The sequence below is a fragment of the Leucopleurus acutus genome, assembly GCF_964270905.1.
Source record: "Leucopleurus acutus genome assembly, chromosome: 3".
NCBI lineage: Eukaryota > Metazoa > Chordata > Mammalia > Artiodactyla > Delphinidae > Leucopleurus > Leucopleurus acutus.
In genome coordinates this window covers 171,562,304-171,573,519 of record NC_139145.1, presented here as the reverse complement: position 1 = coordinate 171,573,519, position 11,216 = coordinate 171,562,304, and positions in this window count along the sequence as shown.

The window sequence follows — 11,216 nt, the reverse complement described above, 5'->3', positions numbered from 1 at the left end:
AGGATATACTCTGCTGGTCCTTGGTGGTCTCCCTAAGGGCTTCACCTCCCCTGAGATTGCCCTCACTAACCCAAGGGCACCTCTCAACCATTAGCTGGGATTTAAGAAAAAGACACAGAGGTGCTCTTTTCCTCTAGGCTCTGGAATTCCTGGAGTACCAGGCCTCCTGGAATGAGAACAAAGGATGTGAATGAGATCTGGAGGTCTCAAGGACCTTCCTGTATGACCTTTGTTGAAGCAGTTGAGGCTCACATCCCTGATCTTCCCCAAAGCTCAAAGAAGCCGCCCAGTGGAACTGAGGTGTTATGGGGCAGATCCTGCTGGACCCAGGCTCTGCGGCCAAGCCTGCAGCCAATTACACAGAGAATGGCTACCTTCCCCTTTATAGGGCTTCCACCACAGAGGGCCCCTCCTGCACACTTTCCTCCCTGTCCTGGTGGCTCTCAGGAGGATCCCGAAGAAGGAACATTGTGAAGATGCAAAAGGAACCAGCAGGGTGGGGATGCAAGGCAGACATATAATGACCTGGTTATTTTGCTAACCAATGTACTTTGGGGAAACATTTAATTGTCAACCCCATGAGTGTTAACAGAGAAATAGAAGAAAATCTAAATTAGAAAAACAAGTGAAAGGTCTCTATTTGCAAGTTTATGTATAAAAGGAATGCTGGCTTGAAAATTGGGTGTTTTTACTTAGTACAGTATAAATACTGGTTACAACCTGCACTTATAAATTTCCAACCTGAAGCTTAGCTGGGTTTGAAGAGGAGAGTGATGGAGTCAGGCGTGACCATTTCCTGAGAAACAAGTCAGACACAGCCAAGAAAATAGAACAAACACAGAGAGACACCTCACAGGAGGTGCAGCAGAACTTAAGGGAAATAAACCCAGACAGGTCCAGAGCACTACAGGTGTGGCTGGGGGCAGGTGAGGGTGGGTATTAGAGAAGTTAATTGGAGGGCTTGGAGAGGTGCACAAAGCTGTCACCCAGAAATGACAGCAAATTCCAAACCTGGAGCAATGGTCCTCAATTTATATGCTATCCTGAAATGCAGGCAACTGGATTTTTTATTGCTGCTGCTGCACCCTGAACTTACCTATTTCTGAAAACTCAGTTTATAGTCAAGTCATTTGTCTTTTGATCCTTCCTAAGGTTGAAATCTGTCTTCTTGTTATCTGTGTTTATAATATTTACTGTTGGGAAAAATGGAAGTCTGGAAGCTAATAACAAAAGATAAATTCTAAATCCAAGAGGTTCTAGATTGCATGGGAGTCTCTCAGCAAATTTCTGCCATTTTCTGCAGAGTAGAATTCACATACGCTGTAGGATTGGTAGTGACCTTGGCCGCTATTAAGAGGTCACCTGAACTAGAGGAATCAGGAATCATGTGCAGGGAGCAAACAGTGGTAGCGCCACTTTCTCCTCAGTCACAGAGGAAACACTTGACAGGAGGCAGCTATAGGCCTAAGGGCCTGGCATCCTGTGGGTATTTTTCTCTTTCTCCCAACTAAATAATTTCAGGAGATGGGTAGTGGAGGAAATACCACACAGAAAATCACTCATTACGTTTCTAGGTTGATTCGATTTCTATCACTGCTATAATAAATTACCACAGATTTAGCACTTTAAAACATGTTTATCATCTTGCAGTTCTGTCGGTCAGGACTCTAACAAGGGTCTTACGGGCTAAAATTAAGGTGTCGGCAGGCTACCTTCCTCTATCTCTCTGTCTTCCCTAGTACCTGGAGACTTGTTTATTTTGATTGACTACAGAATTTAGTTCCTTGAGGTTGTGGGACTGAGGTCCCGTTTTCCTGCCAGCCATCAGCTGAGGCCATTTCCAGGTTTGTAAGGCCATCTCCATTCCTTGGCTCATGCCCATTTCCTCCTTCTCAAAGCCAGCAGTGCTGGACAAGTCTCCTTCACCCTGCATCTCTCTGACTTCCCTGCTTCTGAACGTTGCTGTGGTTGGATTCCATCCACTCATCTAATCCAGGATATTCTCCCCATCTCAAGACCCATAATCTTAATCTTGTCTGCAAAGATTCTTTTGTTACCTACAGTAACATAACCTTAACATATATATAGGTTTCTCCATATTGTACTGGGAATTTAACAACAAAAATAAGATTGTAAGGCTAATACTTACACTGCACACTAAAAGCAAGTGATTTTATGCTAATTGAAAACATAGCTTATCTTCTAAAGACCTCACCTGGTAGAATCATTAGAATTTAGTTAAATTATTAAAATTAAATTGTTTTAAAAATATACTAGATAATCCACTCTTCTTCTTAATTCTGATTGACCTCACTATTCACTGACAATAGATGTTAGTTAGAAGATACTGTAAGCTAGTGTATGTCTAGGTCTGGACATTAGCCTGCAGCATCCCTAGGCCCTGTTCAGCAGTGATTCTCAGTACAGAGATAGTACATACGAACAACGATTTCCCTTCTGAGAGCAAGTTCCTAAGTCCAATTTGTTCGTAAATCCAACAAAGTTGGCCTGGGTACCCAGCCAACACAATCGGCTGTAGAGTACTGTATTGTAATCGGTTTGTAATACTGTTCACACAAGTATATTATGTCTGCTGAAATAAATATGGATCCAAAGAAGTCATAAAAAACACACATAACATTAAACTCAGCTTTAACAAATGTGGTCACAGTGAACTAATTGGATTTAAAAGATTATATCTGATTTTTATATATCAATCCAATGTCTATACTATCTAATGTACATTCCTATTCAAAATTCTTCAGAATGAAATTATTTTATGAGCTTGAAATATAATTTTTAAAGAAATATTTTGTTCTAAGGTTGCATATTCTAAGAAGTTCTGCAGTAGTACCAAAGAAATGAACACTTCTATTTTATACAAGTACTGTACTACTGTACTCTATACAGTACTGTGCAGTAAAGTACACAAAAGCAAAACCACTTGTAGAGGACGCACACACATAACAATGTAAGCCAGACACGTGAACCAACTTACGTGACTGGACATGTGAATGCACATTTACATCTTTGAAAGTTTGCAACTTGAAGGTTCATATGTAGGGGACTTACTGTACTTTCCATAATGGGTGCTGCCCTTATTCTCAATCTCTTATTTTTCTTCAAAGTACCTGTTTACTGTCTGTATTCCTCACCAGGATTTATAAGGGATCATGCATGTTTTTATCACTGAGCACACAAACCTAGTGCATTGTGCCTGGAGAAAAGCAGCTTAATAAAAATGTGTCATATATGGACATATTTTTGAACAAATTAATGGGTGGATGTGTGGATGGATAGATTAGTGGATGGATGTGATAAGTGGAATATTGCCTGCCATATCAGTAAACAAAGGATGTCTCAGTCATCAGCGATTATAGCCACAGTCTATGGTGAGCTTGTGAGCCCTGAGGGAACTCAGGATGGAAACAAAAAATAAATGCCACCTAGCAGCCATTAGACACAGTTACTCCCTACCATGAGCCCTGAGGAAACTCAGAATGTGATAACACAGGATACTGGCCCCACATAACTGAGGTGCACTTCAAAGGAATGATTTCAGTGAGCCTAGACTTGCACCTTCCCAACCATAGAAAAGTTCTAAATTCCTTAACTTGAGATATCTAGTTTTCTTTTATTAACAGTAATCCTTTTTTCCTGATAGCTGCCCTTTGTTGGAAAAACTCTATATATCCTGGCTCCCCCCTCCCCCATCTCCTTGGAGTAGTTTTTACAGGGTTACTTGAGAAGCTGCCTCCTGGGCTTGAAATCCTAAAAATTCCCACCTAACAAAACATAATTCTCAACTTTTAGGATGTAAATAATTTTTTTGTCGACAGATGGATGGATAGATATATGAATCAAAGACTGTAGAATAGTTTCTTGCATTGAGAGGAAGTTTCAACTAGATAACTTAGTTTCCACTCAATACTTAGATTATATAATTTTCTAAATCTGACCATATTAAGGAAAATAATCATTCCCACTTGTATACCTCTGTATGATTTTTAAGCACTTTTGCATCCATTATCTTCTTTAATTTATACGATACTACTGACATAACTGGAATACATATCATTCTCATTTTAATTATTAGGAAATGAAGATTTAAAGCTAGTTAGTTTGAAAGGAAGGACAGAACACTGGGCTCCTAATTTTCAACCCAGTACATTTGTTCTGTATTAAGTCCTGTGCACAATCAACCAGGCCACCGAAACCCACAATATACAAATTCTGTTAAATATGTGGATCTAACTTCCAAACTTTGATTTTCAAACCTGGAGACAAGTTTGTACTGAATTCCAAAGACTAGACTCAAGCCCAGGGAGGTCTGAGAGGGGAGTGGGAACACTGGGGTCCTTACAGACCTGGTTCCAGGACTTTTCCTTATTCTTGAGCAAGGTTTTTTTTCACAATCTAGGGACATTGATACTGTAATACGGAAGAACAGATCTGACACCGTATTGGAGCTGATTCTTTTACTTTAAGCTTTGTATTCTATTGCTTTGGCTTCAAGTTAATCACTAAAGGAATGTAGCCTATATCTTACAGGACATGATGGCCCATCCCTGGGAACCCTGCCTCCCAAGCAAGCCTAAGCATTAAGCTTTGCTTAACTCACAGGAAACATCCTGACCAGGTCCACCTGTGAATTACTGCAGGTAAAAAGAAATGAACATTATCTCTCTGGAGTCTGACTGGAACCAAGAAATTTGTGGCAACTTATCACCTTTTTACTTTACCTCTTCACCTCCCCTTCTTTGTAAAATAAAAGAACTGAGCATCTAAACTCAGGCAAGATTGTTCTTTAGGAAATTAGTCCCCCATCTTCTTGGTCTGCTGGATTTCTGAATAAAGTCACTATTCCTTGCTCCAACACCTCATCTCTAGATTGATCAGCTTGTTGTGTGGCAAGAAGTGTGAACTTGGACTTGACAACAATACTGCATTTTCAAGATTAGAGGGAGGTAACATGTCTAAAGTACCTGGATCAGGGACCTGTAGCTCTCTGAAAAGTTCAAAATCTAAAATTAACGTTTCTAAATATTGAGGGCCAGTCTTTTGGGTCTCAACAGGTATCTGGCATCCTGAAAGCTGTTGTGGAGAGAAGAGCTGAACAACTTACTCCACATCTGAGGGGCACTTTGGAGATGGGGACAAGAAGACATTGTTGAAATTTGCAGTCAGCACCAGGGCTTGTGATTATCATGTCCCTTCTTTCCTCCGAAAATCCTCTGGGTGAGGCTCTCTGTTTTAGCATTAGACTCCATTACTCTGCTTTCGCTTTGCTTTGCTTTTCTCTATCTTCTACAGAGTTAAAAATAAATTCACCTAGTAGTCCTAAACACAACAACTAAACCCTTCCATTTGCAAGATGACACATTGTTTGCATGCCTTTCCAGTAGGATGCTGACACACCTTCCTTCCCACCCAGTGAGAAAGAGGCACCTCCTCCCATCACACCCTCTTTCTCTGGTTAATACCAACATATTTTATGACACCTGATTGTGTTCAGCTTGGGTTCTCAAGAGAAAGGTGTTCTGCATTGCAATGTCTGCACCTTAGTCAATTTACATAATTTGAACCCCTTTTGCAGACAATTTGTTCCATGTCATCAGATTTCAGTGTCTTCAAGCTGCTACCAGAGGAGCAGAGAAGCTTCATGCTTGTCCTTTCACAGGAAATGTGCATCACAAGAATATACGCCAGCCCTCCGGAGGAACATTGCTGATATAAATCTATGCTGCTGCTACTCAAGGTGTTGGAATATGTTTATTTTCTTGTTGTTATTATTTCAGTGTTTGCTTTCTAGACCAAACCTGGCTGTTAGGGATTGTTAACTAAGATAAAGTGCTTCCATTGAAACCTCCTGGTGAAACATATTGACCAAATCTTCATTTTGAATCTTGTCCACAAATAATCATTAAAGGTTTGTTTTGTTATATTTAAGGAAGGAAAAGGAGAAGGAAGAGAAGGAGGTAGAGGAGGAAGAGGAAGAGAAGGGCACACCCCTTAAATTTCTGTTTAGCCATCAAGCTAAGTCAGTTTGTTTCAAGTTTCTCTTAGCAAGAGCTTCCTCAGAGAAACATTATTTTTTTTTTAACATCTTTATTGGGGTATAATTGCTTTACAATGGTGTGTTAGTTTCTGCTTTATAACAAAGTGAATCAGTCATACATAAACATATGTTCCCATATGTCTTCCCTGTTGCGTCTCCCTCCCTCCCACCCTCCCTATCCCACCCCTCCAGGCTGTCACAAAGCACCGAGCCAATATCCCTGTGCCATGTGGCTGCTTCCCACTAGCTATCTACCTTACTACGTTTGTTAGTGTGTATATGCCCATGACTCTCTCTCGCCCTGTCACAGCTCACCCTTCCCCCTCCCCATAACCTCAAGTCCGTTCTCTAGGAGGTCTGCGTCTTTATTCCTGCTTTACCCCTAGGTTCTTCATGACATTTTTTTTCCTTAAATTCCATATATATGTGTTAGCATACGGTATTTGTCTTTTTCTTTCTGACTTACTTCACTCTGTATGACAGACTCTAGGTCTATCCATCTCATTACAAATAGCTCAATTTCGTTTCCTTTTATGGCTGAGTAATATTCCATTGTATATATGTGCCACATCTTCTTTATCCATTCATCCGATGACGGGCACTTAGGTTGTTTCCATCTCCGGGCTATTGTAAATAGAGCTGCAATGAACATTTTGGTACATGACTCTTTTTGAATTTTGGTTTTCTCAGGGTATATGCCCAGTAGTGGGATTGCTGGGTCATATGGTAGTTCTATTTGTAGTTTTTTAAGGAACCTCCATACTGTTCTCCATAGTGGCTGAACCAATTCACATTCCCACCAGCAGTGCAAGAGTGTTCCCTTTTCTCCACACCCTCTCCAGCATTTATTGTTTCTAGATTTTTTGATGATGGCCATTCTGACTGGTGTGAGATGATATCTCATTGTAGTTTTGATTTGCATTTCTCTAATGATTAATGATGTTGAGCATTCTTTCATGTTTTTGTTGGCAATCTGTATATCTTCTTTGGAGAAATGTCTATTTAGGTCTTCTGCCCATTTTTGGATTGGGTTGTTTGTTTTCTTGTTATTGAGCTGCATGAGCTGCTTGTAAATTTTGGAGATTAATCCTTTGTCGGTTGCTTCATTTGCAAATATTTTCTCCCATTCTGAGGGTTGTCTTTTGGTCCTGTTTATGGTTTCCTTTGCTGTGCAAAAGCTTTGAAGTTTCATTAGGTCCCATTTGTTTATTTTTGTTTTTATTTCCATTACTCTAGGAGGTGGGTCAGAAAGGATCTTGCTGTGATTTATGTCATAGAGTGTTCTGCCTATGTTTTCCTCTAAGAGTTTGATAGTTTCTGGCCTTACATTTAGGTCTTTAATCCATTTTGAGCTTATTTTTGTGTATGGTGTTAGGGAGTGATCTAATCTCGTACTTTTACATGTACCTGTCCAGTTTTCCCAGCACCACTTATTGAAGAGGCTGTCCTTTCTCCACTGTACATTCCTGCCACCTTTATCAAAGATAAGGTGTCCATATGTGCATGGGTTTATCTCTGGGCTTTCTATCCTGTTCCATTGATCTATCTTTCTGTTTTTGTGCCAGTACCATACCGTCTTGATAACTGTAGCTTTGTAGTATAGTCTGAAGTCAGGGAGCCTGATTCCTCCAGTTCCTTTTTTCGTTCTCAAGATTGCTTTGGCTATTCGGGGTCTTTTGTGTTTCCATACAAATTGTGAAATTTTTTGTTCTAGTTCTGTGAAAAATGCCAGTGGTAGTTTGATAGGGATTGCATTGAATCTATAGATTGCTTTGGGTAGTAGAGTCATTTTCACAATGTTGATTCTTCCAATCCAAGAACATGGTATATCTCTCCATCTATTTGTATCATCTTTAATTTCTTTCATCAGTGTCTTATAATTTTCTGCATACAGGTCTTTTGTCTCCTTAGGTAGGTTTATTCCTAGATATTTTATTCTTTTTGTTGCAATGGTAAATGGGAGTGTTTTCTTGATTTCACTTTCAGATTTTTCATCATTAGTATATAGGAATGCCAGAGATTTCTGTGCATTAATTTTGTATCCTGCCACTTTACCAAATTCATTGATTAGCTCTAGTAGTTTTCTGGTAGCATCTTTAGGGTTCTCTATGTATAGGATCATGTCATCTGCAAACAGTGACAGCTTTACTTCTTCTTTTCCGATTTGGATTCCTTTTATTTCCTTTTCTTCTCTGATTGCTGTGGCTAAAACTTCCAAAACAATGTTGAATAATAGTGGTGAGAGTGGCAACCTTGTCTTGTTCCTGATCTTAGTGGAAATGCTTTCAGTTTTTCACCATTGAGGATGATGTTTGCTGTGGGCTTGTCATATATGGCCTTTATTATGTTGAGGAAAGTTCCCTCTATGCCTACTTTCTGCAGGGTTTTTATCATAAATGGGTGTTGAATTTTGTCAAGAGCTTTCTCTGCATCTATTGAGATGATCATATGGTTTTTCTCCTTCAATTTGTTAATATGGTTTATCACATTGATAGATTTGCGTATATTGAAGAATCCTTGCATTCCTGGAATAAACCCCACTTGATCATGGTGTATGATCCTTTTAATGTGCTGTTGGATTCTGTTTGCTAGTATTTTGTTGAGGATTTTTGCATCTATGTTCATCAGTGATATTGGCCTGTAGTTTTCTTTCTTTGTGACATCCTTGTCTGGTTTTGGTATCAAGGTGATGGTGGCCTCGTAGAAGGAGTTTGGGAGTGGTCCTCCCTCTGCTATATTTTGGAAGAGTTTGAGAAGGATAGGTGTTAGCTCTTCTCTAAATGTTTGATAGAATTCGCCTGTAAAGCCATCTGGTCCTGGGCTTTTCTTTGTTGGAAGGTTTTTAATCACAGTTTCAATTTCAGTGCTTGTGATTGGTCTGTTCATATTTTCTATTTCTTCCTGATTCAGTCTTGGCAGGTTGTGCATTTCTAAGAATTTGTCCATTTCTTCCAGATTGTCCATTTTATTGGCATAGAGTTGCTTGTAGTAATCTCTCATGATCTCTTTTATCTCTGCAGTGTCAGTTGTTACCTCTCCTTTTTCATTTCTAATTCTATTGATTTGAGTTTTCTCCCTTTTTTTCTTGATGAGTCTGGCTAGTGGTTTATCTATTTTGTTTATCTTCTCAAAGAACCAGCTTTTAGTTTTATTGATCTTTGCTATTGTTTCCTTCATTTCTTTTTCATTTATTTCTGATCTGATTTTTATGATTTCTTTCCTTCTGCTAGCTTTGGGGTTTTTTTGTTCTTCTTTCTCTAATTGCTTGAGGTGCATGGTTAGGTTGTTTATTCGAGATGTTTCCTGCTTCTTAAGGTGGGCTTGTATTGCTATAAACTTCCCCCTTAGAACTGCTTTTGCTGCATCCCACAGGTTTTGGGTCGTTGTGTCTCCATTGTCATTTGTTTCTAGGTATTTTTTGATTTCCTCTTTGATTTCTTCAGTGATATCTTCATTATTAAGTAGTGTATTGTTTAGCCTCCATGTGTTTGTATTTTTTACAGACCTTTTCCTGTAATTGATATCTAGTCTCATGGCGTTGTGGTCAGAAAAGATACTTGATACAATTTCAATTTTCTTAAATTTACCAAGGCTTGATTTGTGACCTAAGATATGATCTATCCTGGAGAATATTCCATGAGCACTTGAGAAAAATGTGTATTCTGTTGTTTTTGGATGGAGTGTCCTATAAATATCAATTAAGTCCATCTTGTTTAATGTATCATTTAAAGCTTGTGTTTCCTTATTTATTTTCATTTTGGATGATCTGTCCATGGGTCAAAGTGGGGTGTTAAAGTCCCCTACTATGAATGTGTTACTGTCGATTTCTCCTTTTATGGTTGTCAGTATTTGCCTTATGTATTGAGGTGCACCTATGTTGGGTGCATAAATATTTACAATTGTTATATCTTCCTCTTGGATTGATCCCTTGATCATTATGTAGTGTCCTTCTTTGTCTCTTCTAATAGTCTTTGTTTTAAAGTCTATTTTGTCTGATATGAGAATTGCTACTCCAGCTTTCTTTTGGTTTCCACTTGCATGAAATACCTTTTTCCATCCCCTTACTTTCAGTCTGTATGTGTCTCTAGGTCTGAAGTGGGTCTCTTGTAGACAGCAAATATATGGGTCTTGTTTTTGTATCCATTCAGCCAATCTGTGTCTTTTGGTGGGAGCATTTAGTCCATTTACATTTAAGGTAATTATCGATATGTGTGCTCCTATTCCCATTTTCTTCATTGTTTTGGGTTTGTTATTGTAGGTCCTTTCCTTCTTTTGTGTTTCTTGCCTAGAGAAGTTCCTTTAGCAGTTGTTGTAGAGCTGGTTTGGTGGTGCTGAACTCTCTCAGCTTTTGCTTGTCTGTAAAGGTTTTAATTTCTCCATCAAATCTGAATGAGATCCTTGCTGGGTAGAGTAATCTTGGTTGCAGGTTTTTCTCCTTCAACACTTTCAATATGTCCTGCCACTCCCTTCTGGCTTGCAGAGTTTCTGCTGAAAGATCAGCTGTTAACCTTATGGGGATTCCCTTGTGTGTTATTTGTTGTTTTTCCCTTGCTGCTTTTAATATGTTTTCTTTGTATTTAATTTTTGACAGTTTGATTAATATGTGTCTTGGCGTATTTCTCCTTGGATTTATCCTGTATGGGACTCTCTGTGCTTCCTGGACTTGATTAACTATTTCCTTTCCCATATTAGGGAAGTTTTCAACTATAATCTCTTCAAATATTTTCTCAGTCCCTTTCTTTTTCTCTTCTTCTTCTGGAACCCCTATAATTCGAATGTTGGTGCGTTTAATGTTGTCCCAGAGGTCTCTGAGACTGTCCTCAGTTCTTTTCATTCTTTTTTCTTTATTCTGCTCTGCAGTAGTTATTTCCACTATTTTATCTTCCAGGTCACTTATCCGTTCTTCTGCCTCAGTTATTCTGCTATTGATCCCATCTAGAGTACTTTTAATTTCATTTATTGTGCTGTTCATCGTTGCTTGTTTCATCTTTAGTTCTTCTAGGTCCTTGTTAACTGATTCTTGCAATTTGTCCATTCTATTGTCCATTCTATCTCCAAGATTTCGGATCAACCTTACTATCATTATTCTGAATTCTTTTTCAGGTAGACTGCCTATTTCCTCTTCATTTGTTAGGTCTGGTGCATTTTTATCTTGCTC